The sequence below is a fragment of the Mus caroli genome, unplaced genomic scaffold (genome assembly GCF_978045245.1).
Source record: "Mus caroli unplaced genomic scaffold, Mus_caroli_1 scaffold_6, whole genome shotgun sequence".
Classification (NCBI taxonomy): Eukaryota; Metazoa; Chordata; class Mammalia; order Rodentia; family Muridae; genus Mus; species Mus caroli.
This window is the reverse complement of record NW_028227261.1, coordinates 135,193,722-135,217,841: the sequence shown is the minus strand read 5'-3', so window position 1 is coordinate 135,217,841 and position 24,120 is coordinate 135,193,722. Positions and strand designations below refer to the sequence as shown.

The 24,120-nt window shown below is 38.9% G+C and overlaps 1 protein-coding gene and 1 pseudogene across 1 annotated transcript in view; one reads left to right on the top strand and one right to left on the bottom strand.

The window, feature by feature from the left end:
• Window positions 1-24,120, top strand: part of Cngb3 (cyclic nucleotide gated channel subunit beta 3) — a 211,722-nt gene that overhangs the window by 33,527 nt on the left and 154,075 nt on the right. The gene's annotated exons all lie outside the window — the stretch shown is intronic.
• On the bottom strand, window positions 19,954-20,624 carry LOC110293730 (molybdopterin synthase catalytic subunit pseudogene; annotated as a pseudogene).

The window sequence follows — 24,120 nt, the reverse complement described above, 5'->3', positions numbered from 1 at the left end:
TGGCACCACCAAGCTCCAGTACTTTATACCAAGTGAAACATATGTTTTCACATGGTTCCATGGACTGACCTCTCATTTGCCAGCAGAGGACTAGCAGAAACATACAAAACTAGTGTACAGTGTGGACCCTACTGCCTCCCTCTGCTACTGCTAGTGACATATTTGAAAGAAGCAGAGAAACCCCATTCCCAAAAGGATTGAGCAGTCCAAAGAAGGATTTGTGGATGTTTGCAAACGCACAGTACTAATGTTCTATAGGAGGCTTCAACTCTCCATTAAGGGGAAGAGTGGAGGCTGTCTAGGGGTGAATTGGCATCTGATGATGAGTCATGAAACTCTTGTGAGTTGCGATCTTAATTCTAGGGAATAAGATGAAGAGAGTCATGTAAAGCCTGAATATATGTGTATCTAGCCCTTTTCCTTACTCAGCAACAGGCTTCTTTTTACAAAAGTTTCCTAAAATTCAGTGATTTACAGAAAAACTCATTACTTTATCAGATTAAAGTCCTCAATTGAAGATTAATATTCTGTTCCATGTGTATATGATACATTAAATAATTTTCTTTTTAAAATTTAGTCAGATAGTGAATGGCTGGTTTTAAATATCCCATGGTAAGAAAAGGTATATAGAGTTGTAATTTTGAGACATCACTAAAAGTCTTATTTTGTACCCAAAGAAACAACAACAACAACAAAATTATAAGCAAAGTTGAAAAAAAAAAGTCCAAATATAAAAAGTCTCAAGGCTACTTTCACTGGACCTTAATTTTTTTATTTTTGAAATTGATGGTACACCAAATTTTATCTTGCATTTGCCAAGGCTATTTGGTGCCTCTTCCCAAACTGATGAGGTTCTATTGCTGAAGAAAATACCTACACAAGCCTTTGAACATGGAGAATTTGGGCTGGTGTTTACATAGATCCATCTTCTTACACAAACTAATATTCGTGTGTATCTGGCTCCCTAAACACTGGAACTACAGATTCCTCTTAACAAGTCCTCTCTTATTGTTCATTTGTCTTTTTCATTATATTGTTTTGTTTTGCTTGAGATGGGGGCTTTCTGTGTAGCCCCGACTGTCCTTGAACTCTCTATGTAGACCAGGATAATCTTGAACTCACCGAGACCATCTGCCTCTGCTTTCCAAGTGCTGGTATTTAAGTTATGTGTTACTACACCTGGCTAAAACCAGTTTCTTTTTAATTGATGAAATTATTTTCCTTCAATTGTTTTTGAAATTGAGAGAAAAGTTTTAGGGATTTGAGAGAGGAGAGATGGTGTAAACACAGAACTCATATGTGAAATTCTCAATAAATAAAATACAGAGAAACAATTCCATTACAAATGTAAAGATGTCTATCTATAGGAAAATAAGATTTCTTGATATTGCTCTTGATATAAAGCATTTATAGACAAGAATCAAAATACAAGGAGAATCATTTATATCATTGTCATATAATACATTTATATGTATTTTAGTAACTTATTCCATTTCATTTCATTTTTGTTGTTTTCAAAGTTTTCATTATCAATATTTGTGGTTTTAGATATTTTTATCTGGCTCTGTGTAGTAAGCAGTTCTGTGCTGTAAACAGAAGGTCCTTTATTATTTATATGATCCAAATAGTTTCATTAGGGTTGTTTACAAACAAAAGGGCTTTTAAAATATTTTAATTATAATAGTGTGTGTGAGAGAGACAGAGAGACAGAGAGACAGAGACAGAGATAAAACAGAGGGAATGAGGGGAGAGAGATAAAGAAATAAGGAATAATGAGAGAGAGAGAAAAGAAAGAAAGCAAGTATGCATGGTGGTCAGAGGACTACTTGTTGAAGTTGGTTCTCTCCTTCCACTATGTAGCTCCCAGGGATTGAAGTCAACAGGTTTAGTAGCAAGTGTTCTTATCAACTGAGCCATCTTGCCAGGCTCTAGAAGGTTTTTTAATCACCCTTTGTAAAGAAGTCATAATAGTCTAAACAGAAATCAATACTAAGAGCCTATACAAAACATTTGTTTGATTTTATTTAAAGGTTAATTAATTGGTGAGGGCTGGAAAATATGGCTATAATGAGCCCAAAGAAAGCATAAGGGTGTGAAAGAGTAAATGGATGATGTACATGCTTCTAAAAATCTACTTAAAGGAGTGTGCTGGTCTGCGTAGTGCTGTCACTTGAAAGAGTCAAGTATAGAGATGGGTAAGAGGTATGGGGATACTTACCTGTGAAAATAGCAGCCTGGAGGCAGATCCTGTGCAAAAGGATGGGCATTTCCACATCTTCTTTACCCATGAAATATCTCAGCTGTTCTTTTTTTTACATGAAAAGTAATGTTTGTGGAATTTTTGTTTGGTTGGTTTTGTCATTGTTGTTTTTTGGTTTTGTTTGGTTTGGTTTTATTTTGTTTTGCAGTGTCCCATGATACCACAATACCTAGACAGTTCTGCTGTATAACATGGTTAAAACATAAAACTGAAGCTTAAATACATAATAATTCTGAACCAATGAATGCCCGAATGGTGCTCAGACAGTAATAGTCTATCGATTAACTTATATGTCAACGATCAGTTTGGTGAATGGCTTCTACCTAGCCTAATGATTCATTTCATTGTAACTGTACATATTCCAGTATTCATCAGTGCCCTAGTATATGTGGCCAACTCACAGAAAAGGGTTATGTGCACGGTTTGCTGTAATATAGAGACCAACAACACTCATTACTCTGCTACTCTGCAATGTAGAAGCAGGCAGTAAGAAGGTATGCAGACACAATGGGAGACTTTGGAAGAGAAGGTCTACAGGCTTCCATCACAAAATGTAATGTATGCATGTCTTTGTGTTGCGCAGCAGTTTTCCCCAGCTGCTTCCATCCTGGAGTGAAGCTCCCTAAGACTCGGGATGTTCTAAAGAGAAGTTCCTTGAGCCTCAAGAATAGCTTGTAAGTCTCAGGAACTCCATGAAACTGACTGAATGCACAAGGCCTTTCCATTCCACAGTAAATAGAATTATTAAGGACTGTTCAGCAGATGTGGAGCAGCTGAGCTTCCTAGAAGGAACCCTTTGACCTATCAATATGCCTGTAAGCTACACTGAGAGTTTGCAGGCTCTAATTTTCATCCATGCTAGGGTGGGCTTTTAGTGATGCAGCTGTCTTTGTGTCATTTTTAAACCTACAAGCAACCCCTCACACGTACTCCTGTAAACAACTCCAATAAATGTATTGACTCTTCAAGTTGAACTTTCATGCTGTCATTATTTTGGTCTGACACTGATTCCTTTCAAGAGTGAGTAGATGTTTGCTCATGTCGCCCTGAGAGCAGTGCCACCACTGTGTTATAGTCCTCTCATCTGTGTTTATGAATGAACTGAGAATTGTGTGTCTAAGGCTGACTCTTCCCCTGCTGTGTCCACTCACAGCATCATACCGACAATCTTTCCCTTTCTCCCATATAACAACTAGATATTTTTCTTTCTTTTGGATTTTTATAAACATATAGGCATGGTATAGCATTTTCTACACTTAAACAATGGCAGCGAAAATGCCTCCCTTGGCACTATGCAATTTTGTCTCATAAAAAATGTCTTCAACCTAACTGCCTATATGTACTTTTTCACGTTGCTCTCATGTCATGTTGAGCTTGCTTAAACCAGGATTTTACAACTTCATCCAACCTTTGAAGAAAACTTTAAGATCTCTTGGCCATTCTTCCCAAAGTCATTGGTGTGGTCTACTCCAGGAGATGCAATGGTCTTAAGTCCTACTCTATTCCACCTATCAACAGAGGTCTACAAATCCCTGTCCTCCATTCCCAGGTGTCATTCTATGGGTTGACGCCTTATTGGCTTCTCTTTCTCACTGTTTATTAATGGCTCATCCTCAATTCCCAATCTCTAAATCATTTTTTGTTATTATTTGACAACTACACATACACACGTTTTTAGTACTACTACCACCCACTCCCATCTCTCCTTTCTCCTAATGACATTCTTCTCATCAAGTCCCTTCTTAATTTGATGGAATTTTTTGTTTGTTTGTTTGTTTGTTTTAATCATCTGAGTTCATTTATGGATGTTCGCATGAGTATGAGGGGTTTATCTACTGGAACATGGACATCGTAACAGTGGAGAATGACACTGAAGAAAATAACGACCGCTCTCTTAGCACTTATGAATGGCCCGTAGTCCCTCAGTGAGAGTTGGGTTCTGATCAAGGACGAGGCTGTGCATGGTAAAATAGTGGAGATTCTAACCCCATGCAGACCTTGTACAAGTAAAAACAGCTCTGCTGCGTTTATGAGTGCCATGCTGTGTCCTGAATAGAGAACCCTATTTCACCTCATTCCTCTCTGTCCCCTGGTCCTCACACTCTTTCCACTCCTTCTAATGCTCCCTGAGCCTGGGAAGAGACATTTTACTTTCTTTATTAATCACACATTATCTCAGTATATGGTTTAATCCAGTCCACCAGCATTAAGCAACACTGTCACACAAGAAGTGGCACATGGCTGTACCAACCTGTATTTCTGACCCGAACACAGGTTGAATTACTAAGTCAATGTACTATCTTCCCATTTCTATCAGACATATCAAAATGAGTTCATCCAAAACTGCTCCAGTCTCTGGAGTCTCCGGCAGTGGCAACACGAATGACATGGACTCCAAGGCGGGTTCATGTAGCAACTTTACTTCAGGCTTTTTTTTTTAATTAGGTATTTTCCTCAATTACATTTCCAATGCTATCCAAAAAGTCCCCAATACACTCCCCACCCCAGTCCCCCACCCACCCACCCCCACCCCTTGGCCCTGGCATTCCCCTGTACTGGGGCATATAAAGTTGGCAAGTCCAATGGGCATCTCTTTCCAGTGATGGCCGACTAGGCCATCTTTTGATACATATGCAGCTAGAGTCAAGAGCTCTGGGGAACTGGTTAGTTCATAATAATGTTCCACCTATGGGGTTGCAGTTCCCTTTAGCTCCTTGGGTACTTTCTCTAGCTCCTCCATTGGGGGCCCTGTGATCCATCCAATAGCTGAATGTGAGCATCCACTTCTGTGTTTGCTAGGCCCCGGCATTGTCCCACAAGAGACAGCTATATCTGGGTCCTTTCAGCAAAATCTTGCTAGTGTATGCAATGGTGTCAGCATTTGGAAGCTGATTATGGGATGGATCCCTGGATATGGCAATCTTTAGATGGTCCATCCTTTCTTCACAGCTCCAAACTTTATCTCTGTAACTCTTTCCATGGGTGTTTTGTTCCCAATTCCAAGAAAGTGCAGTGTCCACACTTTGGTCTTCATTCTTCTTGAGTTTCATGCATTTAACAAATTGTATCTTATATCTTGGTTATCCTAAGTTTTTGGGCTAATATCCACTTATCAGTGAGTACATATTGTGTGAGTTCCTTTGTGAATATGTTACCTCACTCAGGATGATACCCTCCAGATCCATCCATTTGCCTAGGAATTTCATAAATTCATTCCTTTTAATAGCTGAGTAGTACTCCATTGTGTAAATGTACCACATTTTCTGTATCCATTCCTCTGTTGAGGGGCATCTGGGTTCTTTCCAGCTTCTGGCTATTATAAATAAGGCTGCTATGAACATAGTGGAGCATGTGTCCTTCTTACCGGTTGGAACATCTTCTGGATTTGTGCCCAGGAGAGGTATTGCTGGATCCTCTGGTAGCATTATGTCCAATTTTCTGAGGAACCGCCAAACTGATTTCCAGAGTGATTGTACCAGCTTGCAATCCCACCAACAATGAAGGAGTGTTCCTCTTTCTCCACATCCTCGCCAGCATCTGCTGTCACCTGAATTTTTGATCTTAGCCATTCTGACTGGTGTGAGGTGGAATCTCAGGGTTGTTTTGAGTTGCATTTCCCTGATGATTAAGGATGTTGAACATTTTTTCAGGTGCTTCTCTGCCATTCGGTATTCCTCAGGTGAGAATTCATTGTTCAGTATTGAGCCCCATTTTTTAACGGGGTTATTTGATTTTCTGGAGTCCACCTTCTTGAGTTCTTTATATATATTGGATATTAGTCCCCTATCTGATTTAGGATAGGTAAAGATCCTTTCCCAATCTGTTGGTGGTCTTTTTGTCTTATTGACGGTGTCTTCTGCCTTGCAGAAGCTTTGCAACTTTATGAGGTCCCATTTATCAATTCTCGATCTCAGAGCACAAGCCTTTGCTGTTCTATTCAGGAATTTTTCCCCTGTACCCATATCTTCGAGGCTTTTACCTACTTTCTCCTCTATAAGTTTCAGTGTCTCTGGTTTTATGTGAAGTTCCTTAATCCACTTAGATTTGACCTTGGTACAATGAGATAGGAATGGATCAATTCGCATTCTTCTACATGATAACCGCCAGTTGTGCCAGCACCATTTGTTGAAAATGCTGTCTTTTTTTCCACTGGATGGTTTTTGCTCCCTTGTCAAAGATCAAGTGAACATAGGTATGTGGGTTGATCTCAGGGTCTTCAATTCTGTTCCATTGGTCTACTTGTCTGTCATTATACCAGTACCATGCAGTTTTTATCACAATTGCTCTGTAGTACAGCTTTAGGTCAGGCATGGTGATTCCACCAGAGGTTCTTTTATCCTTGAGAAGAGTTTTTGCTATCCTAGGTTTTTTGTTGTTCCAGATGAATTTGCAGATTGCCCTTTCTAATTCGTTGAAGAATTGAGTTGGAATTTTGATGGGGATTGCATTGAATCTGTAGATTGCTTTTGGCAAGATAGCCATTTTCACAATGTTGATCCTGCCAATCCATGAGCATGGAAGGTCCCTCCATCTTCTGAAATGTTCTTTAATTTCTTTCTTCAGGGACCTGAAGTTCTTGTCATACAGATCTTTCACTTCCTTAGTTAGAGTCATGCCAACGTATTTTATATTGTTTGTGACTATTGAGAAGGGTGTTGTTTCCCCAATTTCCCTCTCTGCCTGTTTATCCTTTGTGTACAGAAAGGCCATTGACTTGCTTGAGTTAATTTTATATCCAGCTACTTCACCGAAGCTATTTATCAGCCTTAGGAGTTCTCTGGTGGAATTTTTAGGGTCACTTATGTATACTATCATATCATCTGCAAAAAGCGATATTTTGACTTCTTCTTTTCCGATTTGTATCTCCTTGATCTCCTTTTGTTGTCTAATTGCTCTGGCTAGGCCTTCAAGTACAATGTTGAATAGGTAGGGAGAGAGTGGACAGCCTTGTCTAGTCCCTGATTTTAGTGGGATTGCTTCCAGCTTCTCACCATTTACTTTGATGTTGGCTACTGGTTTGCCGTATATTGCTTTTATCATGGTTAGGTATGGGCCTTGAATTCCTGATCTTTCCAAGACTTTTATCATGAATGGGTGTTGGATCTTGTCAAATGCTTTTTCCGAATCTAACGAGATGACCATGTGGTTTTTGTCTTTGAGTTTGTTTATATACTGGATTACGTTGATGGATTTCCGTATATTGAACCATCCCTGCATCCCTGGGATGAAACCTACTTGGTCAGGATGGATGATTGTTTTGATATGTTCTTGAATTCGGTTAGCTAGAACTTTATTGAGGATTTTTGCATCAATATTCATAAGGGAAATTGGTCTGAAGTTCTCTATTTTTGTTGGGTCTTTATGTGGTTTAGGTATCAGAGTAATTGTGGCTTCATAGAATGAGTTGGGTAGAGTACCTTCTGTTTCTATTTTGTGGAATAGTTTGTGAAGAACTGGGATTAGATCTTCTTTGAAGGTTTGATAGAACTCTGCACTAAACCCATCTGGTCCTGGGCTTTTCTTGATTGGGAGACTATTAATGACTGCTTCTATTTCTTTAGGGGATATGGGACTGTTTAGATCATTAACCTGAACTTGATTTAACTTTGGTACCTGGTATCTGTCTAGAAACTTGTCCATTTCATCCAGGTTCTCCAGTTTTGTTGAGTATAGCCTTTTGTAGAAGGATCTGATGGTGTTTTGGATTTCTTCAGGGTCTGTTGTTATGTCTCCCTTTTCATTTCTGATTTTGTTAATTAGAATACTTTCCCTATGCCCTCTAGTGAGTCTGGCTAAGGGTTTATCTATCTTGTTGATTTTCTCAAAGAACCAGCTCCTCGATTGGTTGATTCTTTGAATTGTTCTTCTTGTTTCCACTTGGTTGATTTCACCCCTGAGTTTGATTATTTCTTGCCCTCTACTCCTCTTGGGTGAATTTGCTTCCTTTCGTTCTAGAGCTTTTAGGTGTGTTGTCAAGCTGCTAATATGTGCTCTCTCTAGTTTTTTTTTGGAGGCACTCAGAGCTATGAGTTTTCCTCTTAGAAATGCTTTCAATGTGTCCCATAAGTTTGGGTATGTTGTGGCTTCATTTTCATTAAACTCCAGAAAGTCCTTAATTTCTTTCTTTATTCCTTCCTTGACCTAGGTATCATTGAGAAGAGTGTTGTTTAGTTTCCACGTGAATGTTGGCTTTCTATTATTTATTTTGTTATTGAAGATCAGTCTTAGTCCATGGTGATCTGATAGGATGCATGGGACAATTTCAATATTTTTGTATATGTTGAGGCTTGTTTTGTGACCAATTATGTGGTCAATTTTAGAGAAGGTACCGTGAGGTGCTGAGCAGAAGGTATATCCTTTTGTTTTAGGATAAAATGTTCTGTAGATATCTGTCAGATTCATTTGTTTCATAACCTCTGTTAGTTTCACTGTGTCCCTGTTTAGTTTCTGCTTCCACGATCTGTCCATTGGTGAAAGTGGTGTGTTGAAGTCTCCCACTATTATTGTGTGAGGTGCAATGTGTGCTTTGAGATTTACTAAAGTATCTTTAATGAATGAGGCTGCCCTTGTATTTGGAGCATAGATATTCAGAATTGATAGTTCCTCTTGGAGGATTTTACCTTTCATGAGAATGAAGTGCCCTTCCTTGTCTTTTTTGATGACTTTGGGTTGGAAGTCAATCTTATCAGATATTATAATGGCTACTCCAGCTTATTTCTTCCTACCATTTGCTTGGAAAATTGTTTTCCAACCTTTCATTCTGAGGTAGTGTCTATCTTTTTCTCTGAGATGAGTTTCCTGTAAGCAGCAAAATGTTGGGTCCTGTTTCTGTAGCCAGCCTGTTAGTCTATGTCTTTTATTGGGGAGTTGAGTCCATTGATATTAAGAGATATTAGGGAGAAGTAATTGTTGCTTCCTTTTATTTTTGTTGTTAGAGTTGGTGTTTTGTTCTTGTGGCTGTCTTCTTTTAGGTTTGTTGAGGGATTACCTTCTTGCTTTTTCTAGGACGTGGTTTCCGTCCTTGTATTGGTGTTTTTCTGTTACTATCCTTTGAAGGGCTGGATTCGTGGAAAGATAATGTGTGAATTTGGTTTTGTCGTGGAATACTTTGGTTTCTCCATCTATGGTAATTGAGAGTTTGGCTGGGTATAGTAGCCTGGGCTGGAAATTGTGTTCTCTTAGTTTCTGTATAACATCTGTCCAGGCCCTTCTGGCTTTCATAGTCTCTGGTGAAAAATCCGGTGTAATTCTGATAGGCTTGCCTTTATATGTTACTTGGCCTTTTTCCCTTACTGCTTTTAGTATTCTATCTTTATTTAGTGCATTTGTTGTTCTGATTATTATGTGTTGGAAGGAATTTCTTTTCTGGTCCAGTCTATTTGAAGTTCTGTAGGCTTCTTGAATGTTCATGGGCATCTCTTTCCTTAGGTTTGGGAAGTTTTCTTCTATAATTTTGTTGAAGATATTTGCTGGTCCTTTGAGTTGAAAATCTTCATTCTCATCTACTCCTATTATCCGTAGGTTTGGTCTTCTCATTTTGTCCTAGATTTCCTGGATGTTTTAGTTAGGATCTTTTTGGATTTTGTATTTTCTTTGATTGTCGTGCCGATATTCTCTATGGAGTCTTCTGCACCTGAGATTCTCTCTTCCATCTCTTGTATTCTGTTGCTGATGCTCACATCTATGGTTCCAGATTTCTTTCCTATGGTTTCTATCTCCAGCATTGCCTCAATTTGGGTTTTCTTCATTGTCTCTACTTCCCTTTTTAGGTCTTAGATGGTTTTATTCAATTCCATCACCTGTTTGGTCTGGTTTTCCTGCAATTCTTTAAGGGATTTTTGTGCTTCCTCTTTAATGTCTTCTACCTGTTTAGCAGTGTTCTCCTGCAATTCTTTAAGGGATTTTTGTGCTTCCTCTTTAATGTCTTCCACCTGTTTAGCAGTGTTCTCCTGTATTTCTTTAAGTGTGTTATTAAAGTCCTTCTTGGTGTCCTCTACCATCATCATGAGATATACTTTTAGATCCTGGTCTAGCTTCTCCGGTGTGTTGGGGTGCTCTGGACTGGGCGATGTGGGAGTGCTGGGTTCTGATGATGGTGAGTGGTCTTGGTTTCTGTTAGTAAGATTATTACGTTTACCTTTCGCCATCTGGTAATCTCTGGGGTTAGTTGTTATTGTTGTCACTGTTTAAAGATTGGAGCAGACGCTGTGTTCCACTCACCAGAAGTCTTAAGATCCTGTGGCGGGTGTTGTGGGTAGCTGGTGAGTGTCAGCCGACCCTGCGCCCTAGCTATCCTGGTGCTGGTCAGACTAGAAGAGGCTTGTGGCCCTACTCAGGCCGGTTTTCTGCTTCCCTAACTAGTGCAGTCTCAGGTCCCGTGCTCAATTGGATTGGAGCAGAAGCTATGTTCCACTCATCAGAAGTCTTAAGATCCTGTGGCGGGTGTTGTGGGTAGCTGGCGAGTGTCAGACGACCCTGCGCCCTAGCTACCCCGGTGCTGGTCAGACCGGAAGCAGGCTTTTTCTTTTACAGCTCTCTTCCCCAGCAGCTTCTTCTTAGGGCAAGGGCTAAAGTACTCCTATTACAACAGCTTCTCTTACTCTACTTCTACTCATGGCAAGGGCTAAAACTACTCTCCTCACTACTCAAGCCAACTCACCTCCTTGTAGCCCCACCCCACCTCATCCAATCAGAACACGCTCCAGGCATGAGCTCAGGTCGTTCACAGATAAGCTAACTGGTCCCGATCTCAAGGAACAGTCCAGCCTGGCTGGCAGCCCACGCCTGCAGCCTCATTGTGCATGCTCAGACAAGGCAGTAAACAAGTGGGTTTCATGGGGCCTGTGGCGGCACCCACTACCCGCACAAAACCAATCTTAATTTTTTTTTTCTTGGATCTCCCAAACCTTTGCTTTGTATGAAATTTCCTATCTCAGTATAAGACATCTTTACTCAGCATTTGGTCAGGAAAAAATTTTATAATATTCTTTCTCTCATACTCTATAATCAAGCTATGTTATTTCTTTGGGATAGATCCATAATTTATCATATGCTACTTAGCTTTATCACTGCTATTACTGTGGCCTATCCTCTGCCACACAGCCATTGCTGTAACCTAGTAACTGGTCTAGCTTTCACTTTTCACCCTCGTATGACCTATGGATAGACCTGTCAGAGTGAAAAATCTATAAATCAACCTTTTTCTCTCCAGATTCTCCACTGGCCTCTCATCTCATGCTGAGTTGAAGCTGAAGTTTTTATGATGTCCCCCAGAGATCCATATCAGCTGCCCATCAGATCTCAACCTTTACTGTTTCTATGACCTAAGTTCCTTTCTCTCCTCCCCTCTCCCTCTGACCCAGTCACATTCCTACAGTCTTCCTGGGATGTCTTGCTTCTTTCAACGTCTTTCAAATGTCACCTTGTTGGAAGAACATCCTCTGACCGCTGTGTGAAAAATAAACAGCTGTAGCTCATTCTCACCTTCTTTCTTCTGACCTGTTTTTCATCATAGAATTTGTAATCACCTATGGTCTGTGTTTCTGTAAATGTGGACATCATCTTTCTCCCTCCACTAGAAAGTAAAGTTTTGGAGAGTGAGATACTGTTATGTTTATTTTTATATTCTTAGTTCCATGACTATGATAAGTAAATGCTAAATGAATACATGGATGAATGAATGAAATCCCCAAATTGTATAATTTTAGAGGGAAGATAACGTTTTCTATAAATCTGTGACTATTCTTAACTCATTCAAGTTAAGATATCATCATATTAATTTCCCTTAAATAACTTTGTGCATACCCATGAATACAATATGATCAAGCTGTGTGTCTGTTTTAATAAGATTTTGATCACAAATATCACTAAATGTTTCCTAGTAGACCCCATCAAATTCACAGTTTAATGTACTTCTAAGCTATTTAGGGTTAAGAGCCAAGTTGGACCCTTGTGTTTTAACTAACTGCTCAAGAACAAAAAGAATATATGTGTTTGATTTCCTCTCTGCTTGGCTTCAGCTATGGGTACTTTAATGACTCAGGTGACAGCCAGGTTTGGAGACTGCTCTGTAATCATTGTTGATCACACTAGGTGTTCTCCTCCAAAATCTAGGACATGATTTAGAACTGGAATGAAAGGAAAGCAATGGTTAAGGCATCATTACACACCACAGAGACACTGGCTGGTGCGATACAGTGAGCCTTCTATTCAGGGCAAAGCTAATTGAAGAAAGAATTTGCTTCCCCCAGGATTAAGATACAAGTGTGGCCACATGAAAGCCTTCTGTAGGCTGCTGTACTTCTGCCTACTTGGAAGCTCAATGCTATGTTTTTTCTCACACTAACTAGCAAGGCCTTTACTCATATGCTTTGAAAATTAGAAGCAGAGGGTATTTGTTAAAGTAATGAATGTTTTGTCTGAGACATGCTAAGATGTGTTTTGAAAGAAACTAAAAAAGTAACATATAGTTTATGGAGACTTAAATAGATCTTATAATCTGGTGAGAAGGACTGTGCATCGCGTCCACCACCTTAGAAAATACAATCTTTATTCAAGCATTAATATTTTCTGCTTAGATCGGATTTTTTTACTTCAGCAGACTAAGAAAATGTACTTCACTTCCTATATTGAAGGATAATATTCACTGAAGAATATAAATCATAATATGAAATAATTATATTCTGCTTATCAAGAAGTAATGTCTAAAACACCTACAGTGAAGTTACCATACTTAACTCACGACCAATGTGAGGTACCAATAATAAATAAATAAATAAATAAATAAATAAATAAATAAATAAATAAATAAATAAATTTTGGAAGGTACTGAACTAACAATCCTTATAATCTCCAACCTGGTAAAAACCTAAACAGATAAACAATATCAGCAACCAGCATTGTCTCTCTTTGTTTGTCTACTCAGTGTCAGATTCTGCACTACTTACGAGTCCTGAGTCTCACCAGGACCCAAAGCATTTGGATGAACTTCCTGTGTTGGAACAGACCCAAATTTAGCATACCTAAGGAGTACCAACTTCCTGCTCACCAGGCCTGACAGTGAAGCATCTGCAGTGCCAGTCAGGAAGGAAGGGACTGCTCTCTAGCCCCCATCTTCCTGTCAGCTCTATCTAGCCTTGAAATCTACCCTGCCCTGGGTATTTCCCCTTTAAGGAAAAAAAAAAAACCTGTATGCAATCTCTCTTCTGCTTGCAGCCAGAGGTTTTCTACTTTAGAGGGTTTACATGATTAGCTTGAACCCAGGCAGATAATCCAGGATAATCCCTCCATTTGGAACACTGTGGCCCACAGGTAATTTTCGCTGTGTATTCACAGACTGCATGGGTGAAAATGTGAACTTTGGTCCTGGGGAACATCAGGCCAGTATCTTCATTTTCCTCATACCCCAGAGTTATTTGTTGTTAATAGTTTAGTCTTCTGACCATATTATAGTGTGGGCTGGTAAGCACTGAGAAAGACTGAACACAAAACTTAAAACAGTGAAAACTTTCCCAGACTGTAGGTTTAATTAGCCAAATGGAAAGGCTGCCTCCCTGCTAACAGAAATACATAGGAGAATTCTACTCACTGTGAAATATTGGCAAAGGACTTGAACAGATAATTAGAAATCCGAGACAATGTGGTTCTTCCAAGGCAGTTTTGGGAAATCATAGGGAACAGCTTATTGTCTGTGGACAGCTTTTAAATGCTTGGATGTGAGCTAGTTTATACTGATTTCAAGTCCAATATTTATGCCCAATCTGTTTCTTAAGTGACATTTCCCGTCCCCCATTCCTAAATCTCCTAAATGAAAGAAACACACTAGCATTTCTCCAGTGTGTGCATACAGATGATGCTCTTAAAAAATAGTAACAAGAGGGTGGTCTTTGAAAGTCACTAATTCTTTGAAACACCTGTATTTATTTGTCTTCTCATTTATACATGTTACAAGAGACAGATGCCAAGGTAGGTCTGCAAAAGTCAGCTTGGATTATAATTTTCTTAGGATCTCTACTGCACATGAAGACCTATAGAATCAACGTCTGAGAAACTGAAGCATTTCATGCTACCGTGCCACACATAGAGTTCCTGGTCTCACCAAGCTTTCCTTTCCTGGAAAAATCAACAGAGAAAATTCCAGGTCAAGGATGTATCTCCCAGGAAGAAAGTCCTTCAGAGCCTGGCTTCGAAAAATGTCAAAGTCCACAAGGCTTTTCTGAATATGGACCCTCGTAAGGCAGAGCTTCGCTCCCAGGAATCCACATGAGATCCTGTCCCTGGGATGCCTCTGTCCCTTTTCCTCTCCATTGACACTTGGAATAGCTCAGTTTTCTTTGCAGATCATTGTTCACCATCCCTAATTAACACTGTAGGAAAATGCAGCCCACAGATTGCCTTCCATCCTTTTTGTCCCTTTAATGAGTGTAATTTTTTAAATAATTTGCTGTAAACTTGACTGCTTAGAAGCAATAAAATTGGATGCTATTCAGCCATAGTACTGGCCTAGTTTTTGATCACTAGTTTGTATAATTCTACATAAATTCTAGACATCACAATTATCCGTCCTGGTACACTTAATGACTACTTGTTTCATTATGTTGAGATTGAACTAACAGTGCAGGGAGCCACTGGCTGTCAAGATGCCAGCCTATTGGCTCCTGTCTTCTCATGAATGCCTGGGGCATATTTTTTGAGTGAGGGTCTAAGTGTCAATAATTAACATACATTAGGATAACTGAGTTTTAAAGAGAGAAATGCAGACCACCGGAGACCCTGGCCTGTCCTTTCCATGACTCTCCTGTTTTCCACTCTTTCATGTAAACACAATATAATAAATCCATGAAGCACATTTTCCCAAAAGAAGCAATACAATTTTTAAGTTATCCTATTTATTGTTTCTACTGGGGTAATTTTGCTCATGTACACTATCATAGAAAGTTTGAAAACATCACAAAATAAAAGTTTAAAAAAATGGCTCATAATCCGGACAATTCTCATTCTTTACTGAAATATACAAATAAGTTCACACCACAAGAACCAAACAAGGCTTAACTTGCTTGTAGTACGCTCTGGCAGCATTCAACCATCCGCCCAGCGCTGCTCCCTCTACACAGGGGGCTCCTGAACCAAAGCGTGGATTAATCTAAGAACCAGGCACAGAAGAAATCAGTCACAACAAAGCTGGAATTTGGCTCAGAACCACCTCTGAAAAGTCTAGCGTCTGTAAAATGCGCTTTTACTGCCCTCTAGCGTTCCTCTTCTAGATTCCCTTGCGAAACCGGAAAAGCTGGAGATCAAAGGGAGAGAATGATTACAATAGAAATAATTCTCTGATCTCAGAGAATTCCTATTCAGGAAAAAATAAAATAAAATATAACCCGAAGCTGTTAATTTCTTGTTCTCCTCCCCAACTCCAAATTTCTTGATTAACAGAGCATTGTCTTTATTTCTCTCTGACGGTGCGGTGCTTTTATCTGAAAGAGAAATGGTTACTGTGATGAACCTATGAATAAACAGTTACAGGTTTGCTGTACGTAGTTGGGGTTGTGAAACTGGTTACTCTTATGTGAAATAAAAATATCATAAATAAAAGGAGAACAAACTTGTTAAAGAAGGACAAAGATGACAACATATCACAAATTATAAGAAAGATTATTCAAAGGAAGACAAAAGGCTCAGTGGTGTAGCATCTGCCCCGAGATTTTACCTTCTTCCCTCATACAGAAGAGTCAAAAGGATCTCAGGAGCTAAAAGTAAAATTAGCTTGGCTATATTCAAATTAAAATGAATTTTCATCAAATCCTCGAAGTTTTGAAGCCCAAATAAATGACAAGAATTTATGTGAATAATTAGCTTATCTCAAAACAATAATGTTTTAACAGCTACGTGACACATAAAAGACATGTGAGTAGATGAAAACAGAAGATGGCTTCAAAAGCATCAGTTAGAAGATGAGAACAAGCAGATGTGCTCACGTTGGCCTCACAGTAACTGAAGATGCTCACCAATATTACTCCATGGTTTGGACTGCTCACATTAGCAGAAATATTTTAAAAGTGCTGAAAAAAAGAAGGTATAAAATCAACTTTTGCATATCTTAATGGTTATTCTTTTTTTAAAAAAATCAGATGACAACAATTTTTTTAGAAATATCTATACCCTGAAATAGACCATGTTTTTGTACGTAATAGCCTAAAAGAATATTCTGAAATGTATAGTGTTCATTGTCAAAGGTGTTTTAAGTGCAGATACTAGAACAATGTAACATAGCTTCAAGTAGAAATACACACACACACACACACACACACACTGGGGACTAGGTCTCAGATAGGAGAATTATTGATCCTCTCAACCTTCCTTAAAAATAGCTTCTTCCTAAACTCCATAAAAGAGAAAAGAGGAAGGAAACATTTTTTGGAATGACACTGACTTTTTCTTTTATTGAAAATATTTTTTCACACAGATGTCCTGATAATAATTTCCACTTCCTCTCCTACGCAAATCCATAACCTTGGTTACAAAACAAACAGGTATATATAAATAATATTAAAATAAGGTAAAGTAAAAACAGGCAAATTGGAATAGAAAAAAACAAACAAGCAGAAGAAAAGTGCCAAAGAAAAGCATAAGAAACACATGTGGATACACACAGAAACACACACACACACATTATCACACACAGAAATCCAATTAAAACACAGACCAAAAACCATAACATATAAGCAAAAGCCCTATAAGGTAAAAAAATGAAAGGAGGGACTGAAGGGAAATGGGAGAAAGGAGAGAGAGAGGAAGAGAGGGAAGGAAGGAAGAAAAGAAAGAAGGAAGGAAGGAAGGAAGGAAGGAAGGAAGGAAGGAAGGAAGGAAGGAAGGAAGGAAGGAAGGAAGGAAGGAAGGAAGGAAGAAAGGAAGAAAGGAAGGAAGGAAGGAAGGAAGGAAGGAAGGAAGGAAGGAAGGAAGGAAGGAAGGAAGGAAGGAAGGAAGGAAGGAAGGAAGGATTGGTCTGTGATTTTCTTTGTTAGGCTTTTTGGTGGTTTAGGTGTCAGGGGACTTGCTTCCTCATAAATAGAACTGGGCAATGTTTCTCCTGTTTTTACTTTGTGGACTAATTTAAGGCGTATTGACAATAAGTCTTCTTTGAAAGTCTGATATAATTCTGAGTTAAAGCCATCTCCCAATCTGTTCTTGCTTGCTTGCTTGCTTGCTTTTACATTTATTTCTTGCTGGTTTGTTTTTTGGTTTGTTGTTGTTGTTGTTTGAGGGGGTGGTGAAGAATTTTAATTACTGCTTCTATTTCATTAGGGGTTATAGGTTTAAGTTGCTTATATGATTTTAACTTAACTTAGGTGGATGGTATATATCCAGAAAATTATCTCTCTCTCTCTCTTTTTTTTTTTTTTGGTCTGTTTGTTTCTTTTGTTTTGTTTTATTAGATATTTTCTTTATTTACATTTCAAATGTTATCCCCGTTCCTGGTTTCCCCTCCAAAAATCCCCTCCCCTATCCCCTCCCCCTGCCCCCTGCTCACCAATCCACCCACTCCTGCTTTCTGGCCCTAGCATTCCTCTACACTGAGAACTTGACCTAGAGCTGAACCCAAGCTTCACCCAAGTGCCAGGAAGTACATCATGGTTTGTCCTTGGCCATACCCTAGCTACTTATTAGCAACAGCCAATCAAAGATTAGTCTGATCATTTCAGATGTACTTACAGACCATTTATAATGGTTCATGGTTTTGCTTCAGAGCCCTCACCTATCAGCTTACAATAGTCACACAATTAGACGCTTGACAGGATGAAATCCCTCCTTAATTGCCATTTCCTATAAAGCTTTGTCCTGCTAAGAGCTCCACCCTCCTGTCCTGCTGCATCACTGATGTGGTGTGGCACAAGCTCTAGCTTGGAAATAAAATACCATAGTGCTATTACATCCACACTGGAGTCAGCTCCTGGGTGGTCATTTGGGGTTAATGAACACTTCCTGGCACAACAGCTAATGAGATGGCTGTGCTGAGGAAACTTCTCCTAACAATCCACATTTTAAGATTTTCCAATTTGGTGGAGTAGAAGTTTTTAAAGTATGCTTTTATGATTCTCTAGATTTCCTTGGCATCCGTTTTTATGTCCCCCATTTTCATCTCTAATTTTGTTGATTTGGATTTTCTCTCTCTGCCTTTTAGTTAAATTGGATAAGGGTTGGTCAAAGTACCAACTCTGTTTCATTGATTCTTTGTATTTTTTTTTCTATTTCATCCCTGAGTTTAATTATTTCTTTTCATCTCCTCTTTTTGGGGGTTACTTTTTCTTTTGTTCTAGAGGTTTCAGGTGTACCATTAAGTTACTAATATGAGATGTCTCCAATATTGTTATGTGGACACTCACAGCTGTGAGCTTGCCTCTCAGAAGCCCCTACACTGTAGTCCATAAGTTTAGGTCTGCTGCGTTTCCATTTCATTCAATACAACATTTTCAATGTCTCTCTTCATTTCCATCTTGACCCATTTTTCATTCAGTTGTGTGTTGTTCAACTTCCCCAAATTTGTAAACTGTCTTTGGTTTCTGTTGTTATTGACATCCAGCCTTAATCCATTGCGGTCTAAAAGGAAGCTGGGTGTTATTTAAATTTTCTTGTATTTGTTGAGACTTGTTTAGTGTCAATTATAGTCAATTTTGTATATAGTCAATTTTGGAGAAAGTTCTATGTGCTCTGAGAAGAAGATATATTCCTTTGTATCTGGGTGAAATGTTCTCTAAATATCTATTAGTTCCATTTGGTTTGTGGTGCCATTTAGTGCTAGAATTTCTTAGTTTAATTTTTGTCTGGATGTTCTATCTATTGGCAAGAATAGGGTATTAAAGTCAGCCATTATTATTGTGTAAGGGTCAATGTATAATTTTGTAATGTTACTTGTATGAACACTTACATCCTTTTGCTTGGTGCATAGATATTTAGATTTGTCATATCCTCTTGGTAGAATTTTTTCTTTTTTTTTCTTTTTTTTTAACCTTGCAGAAAATTTAATTTGTTTAGTATTAACATCACACAGGCTATTGTTACATAAACATTATGAAAACTATCTAAACTACTTTAATAAATAACTGCACAATCTCCTCAAGCAGTTGTGGGCCAACTTTTAAACATACATCATTTTAACATAAACCACCTTGTTGCTAGTTAGTTTTATAACAATTTTATGCTAATCTGTACAATGATGAGAATATTGACAACTAATGAAATATAAAAGGCTTTACTGTATAATTAGATTCTGAAGTCACAGCAGTTTCTATAATGTAAAATCCCTTAGGTATTATCATTGACTAAAAAAGAGATAGGATCTATTTTTAGACTGTTTAAATCATGATTTATTTAGATTCACTTTTACATAAATGAGTTTCTGATTCTGCCAGTTTTTTTGTAATACATGCCTGATAGTGATGCTGTCAGTACACTCTGGGACAGCGAGGTCTTCCTGAGACAGCTGAAGGTAAAAGGAAGGCTGCAGCGCACTTCGAGCTGGCTAGTTAGGAGTTAGTCACAAAAGGCTGGGTCTATTGCAGACACCTTATCACAGGTTTAGGTCAAGCCCTTTCTCCCAATCTTTAGGTCCTAGGCAGCCCCTCATCCCACACACTCATGCACTTGGCTATTTCTCCGTTTGTGTTAGCTATGAGATTATCAAATTTTTAGACTTAGCGCACCACACTTGACTAGTCACCAGCTGCCCAGAAGCACTCTTTGTTTCTTTTCCAAGATGAGGTTGATTCTTCATATATTTCCTTTTTCCATATGGGCACCTTGGCTTTTAAAGAATCAATGGCGTATCTCACGGCTTCGAGGGATGTGGCTCTGTGAGCTGAAGACACAGCAATAACTGTGCTTGCTTCTGACACTGGAACCAAACCAAGCCGATGGAATTACTCTATGTGTCTCACGGGCCATTTCTGTCTAATGTCATTACAAATTTTTCTGATTTCATTTTCTGCCATCGGTACATACGCTTCATATTCTAAGCTAATGACTTTCTTGCCTTCAAAGTTATTTCTTGTAGTCCCTACAAAGAGAGACACTGCACCACATAGAGGGGACACCACCAACTGTGACACTTCACCCACAGAGAGCTTCTCGGCAGTGAACTGTATTTTAGTGAATGTTTAGGTTCCTCCTGAACATCGTCCACATCTTTCCCAGACGGCTCAGATGCACTATCCTCCACTGATTGGCGGGATGATGGCAACCTCGTCTCGGGGTTGAAGCAGGAGTTCCTGATCTCCAAGCTCGACATACTCTTGACGAACAGCAAATATCACCTGGTTTCTAACATCAGCCAACCTGGCACCTAGGAACCATCCCGATACACACCACGGAGCCAGTTCTCCAACCCCCAGAGGCGCCGGTCGAATTTTTTCGTTTGATGAGTATACAGTTTCCTTATCTGTCTCTTCATCTATTTTGTTAGCTACTAAAATGTCTACACCAGTTTGCTTCTTGGGTACATTTACTTGGAATATCTGTTTCTAGGCTGTTACTGTAAGGTGATGTCTGTTCTTGATATTAAGGTATGTTTCTAGGATGCAGCAGAAAAATGGATTTTTTTCATATGCAATTTCATTGTCGGAGTCCTTTTGGGGAGATTGAGATGACTTATTGATAGAGTTATTAATAAATAGTATTTTGATATCCCTTATTTTGTTGTGATGGTATGATTTTTTTTTTTTGATTTGCAGATCATAAGGGTTTTTGGGTTCTGTTTTGGTTTTCCATGTGTTTTGTTGAGTGTGGTTAACCACTCTGGTTAAAGTTATCCTTCTATCCTGTTATGTAGATTTGCATTTGTAAATAGATACTACTTAAATTTTGTTTTATCATGATGTCTCTCTCTATTATGATTTTTGCTAGAAATAGTGTCCAGGGCAGGCATCTGTGACCTTTCAGAATTTCTAAAACATTCATCCAAAGTCTTGTGGCTCTTAGAGTCTCCAATGAAAAATCATATGCTATTATTTTAACACGTCTGCCTTTATATGTTACTTGTTCTTTTCCCTTGCAGCTTTTCATAATATGTTTGTTCTGTATGTTCAGTGTTTTGATTGTTATGCATCAAGGGGACATTCTTTTTGCTCCAGTCTATTTAATGTCTATCTGCTGCCTGTATCTTGATGAGCATGTCCTTCTTTATTTTTTTTTAATTTTTAATATTTTTTATTACATATTTTCCTCAATTACATTTCCAATGCTATCCCAAAAGTCCCCCATAGCGCCCCCCACTTCCCTACCCACCCATTCCCATTCTTTTGGCCCTGGCATTCCCCTATATTGGGGCATATGAAGTTTGCAAGTCCAATGGGCCTCTCTTTCCAGTGATGGCCGACTAGGCCATCTTTCGATACATATGCAGCTAGAGACAAGAGCTCCGGGGTACTGGTTAGTTCATCATGTTGTTCCAACTATAGGGTTGCAGATCCCTTTAGCTCCTTGGGTACTTTCTCTAGCTTCTCCATTGGGAGCCCTGTGATACATCCAATAGTTGACTGTGAGCATCCACTCCTGTGTTTGCTAGGCCCCGGCATACTCTCACAAGAGGCAGCTATATTTGGGTCCTTTCAGCAAAATCTTGCTAGTGTATGCAATGGTGTCAGCGTTTGGAAGCTGATTATGGGATGGATCCCTGGATACAGCAGTCTCTAGATGGTCCATCCTTTCATCACAGCTCCAAACTTTGTCTCTGTAACTCCTTCCATGGGTGTTTTGTTCCCAATTCTAAGAAGGGGCATATTGTCCACACTTTGGTCTTCATTCTTCTTGAGTTTCATGCGTTTAGCAAATTGTATCTTATATCTTGAGTATCCTAAGTTTTGGGCTAATATCCACTTATCAGTGAATACATATTGTGTGAGTTCCTTTGTGATTGTGTTACCTCACTCAAGATGATGCCCTTCAGGTCCATCCATTTGGCTAGGAATTTCATAAATTCATTCTTTTTAATAGCTGAGTAGTAGTCCATTGTGTAAATGTACCATAATTTCTGTATCCATTCCTCTGTTGAGGGACATCTGGGTTCTTTCCAGATTCTGGCTATTATAAATAAGGCTGCTGTGAACATAGTGGAGCATGTGTCCTTCTTACCGGTTGGGACATCTTCTGGATATATGCCCAGGAGAGGTATTGCTGGATGCTCCGGTTGTACTATGTTCAATTTTCTGAGGAACCGCCAGACTGATTTCCAGAGTGGTTGTACAAGCTTGCAATCCCACCAACAATGGAGGAGTGTTCCTCTTTCTCCACATCCTCGCCAGCATCTGCTGTCACCTGAATTTTTGATCTTAGCCATTCTGACTGGTCTGAGGTGGAATCTCAGGGTTGTTTTGATTTGCATTTCCCTGATGATTAAGGATGTTGAACATTTTTTCAGGTGCTTCTCTGCCATTCGGTATTCCTCAGGTGAGAATTCTTTGTTCAATTCTGAGCCCCATTTTTAAATGGGGTTATTTGATTTTCTGGAGTACACCTTCTTGAGTTCTTTATATATATTGGATATTAGTCCCTTATCTGATTTAGGATAGGTAAAGATCCTTTCACAATCTGTTGGCGGTTTTATTGTCTTATTGATGGTGTCTTTTGCCTTACAGAAGCTTTGCAGTTTCAAGAGGTCCCACTTGTCAATTCTCATTCTTACAGCACAAGTCATTGCTGTTCTATTCAAGAATTTTTCCCCTGTGCCCATATCGTCAAGGCTTTTCCCCACTTTCTCCTGTATAAGTTTCAGTGTCTCTGGTTTTATGTGAAGTTCCTTGAACCACTTAGACTTGACCTTAGTACAAGGAGATAGGAATGGATCGATTCGCATTCTTCTACATGTTAATAACCAGTTGTGCCAGCACCATTTGTTGAAAATGCTGTCTTTCTTCCACTGGATGTTTTTAGCTCCCTTGTCGAAGATCAACTGACCATAGGTGTGTGGGTTCATTTCTGGGTCTTCAATTCTATTCCATTGGTCTATTTGTCTGTCACTATACCACTACCACACAGTTTTTATCACAATTGCTCTTTAGTAAAGTTTTAGGTCCGGCATGGTGATTCCACCAGAGGTTCTTTTATCCTTGAGAAGAGTTTTTGCTATCCTAGGTTTTTTGTTATTCCAGATGAATTTGCAGATTGCACTTTCTAATTCGTTGAAGAATTGAGTTGGAATTTTGATGGGGATTGCATTGAATCTGTAGATATCTTTTGGCAAGATAGCCATTTTAAAATGTTGATCCTGCCAATCCATGAGCATGGGAGATCTTTCCATCTTCTGAGATCTTCTATAATTTCTTTCTCCTGTATAAGTTTCAGTGTCTCTGGTTTTATGTGAAGTTCCTTGAACCACTTAAAGTTTTTATTATACAGATCTTTTACTTCTTTGGTTAGAGTCACGCTAAGATATTTTATATTATTTGTGACTATTGAGAAGGGTGTTGTTTCCCTAATTTCTTTCTCAGCCTGTTAATTCTTGTGTAGAGAAAGGCCATTGATTTCTTTGAGTTAACTTTATATCCAGCTACTTCACCGAAGCTGTTTATCAGGTTTAGGAGTTGTCTGATGGAATTTTTAGGGTCACATATATATACTATTATATCATCTGCAAAAAGTGATATTTTGACTTCATCTTTTCCAATTTGTATCCCTTTGATCTCCTTTTGTTGTCGAATTGCTCTGGCTAGGACTTCAAGTACAATGTTGAATAGGTATTTAGAAAGTGGACAGCCTTGTCTAGTCCCTGATTTTAGAGAGATTGCTTCAAGCTTCTCACCATTTACTTTGATGTTGGCTACTGGTTTGCTGTAGATTGCTTTTACCATGTTTAGGTATGGGCCTTGAATTCC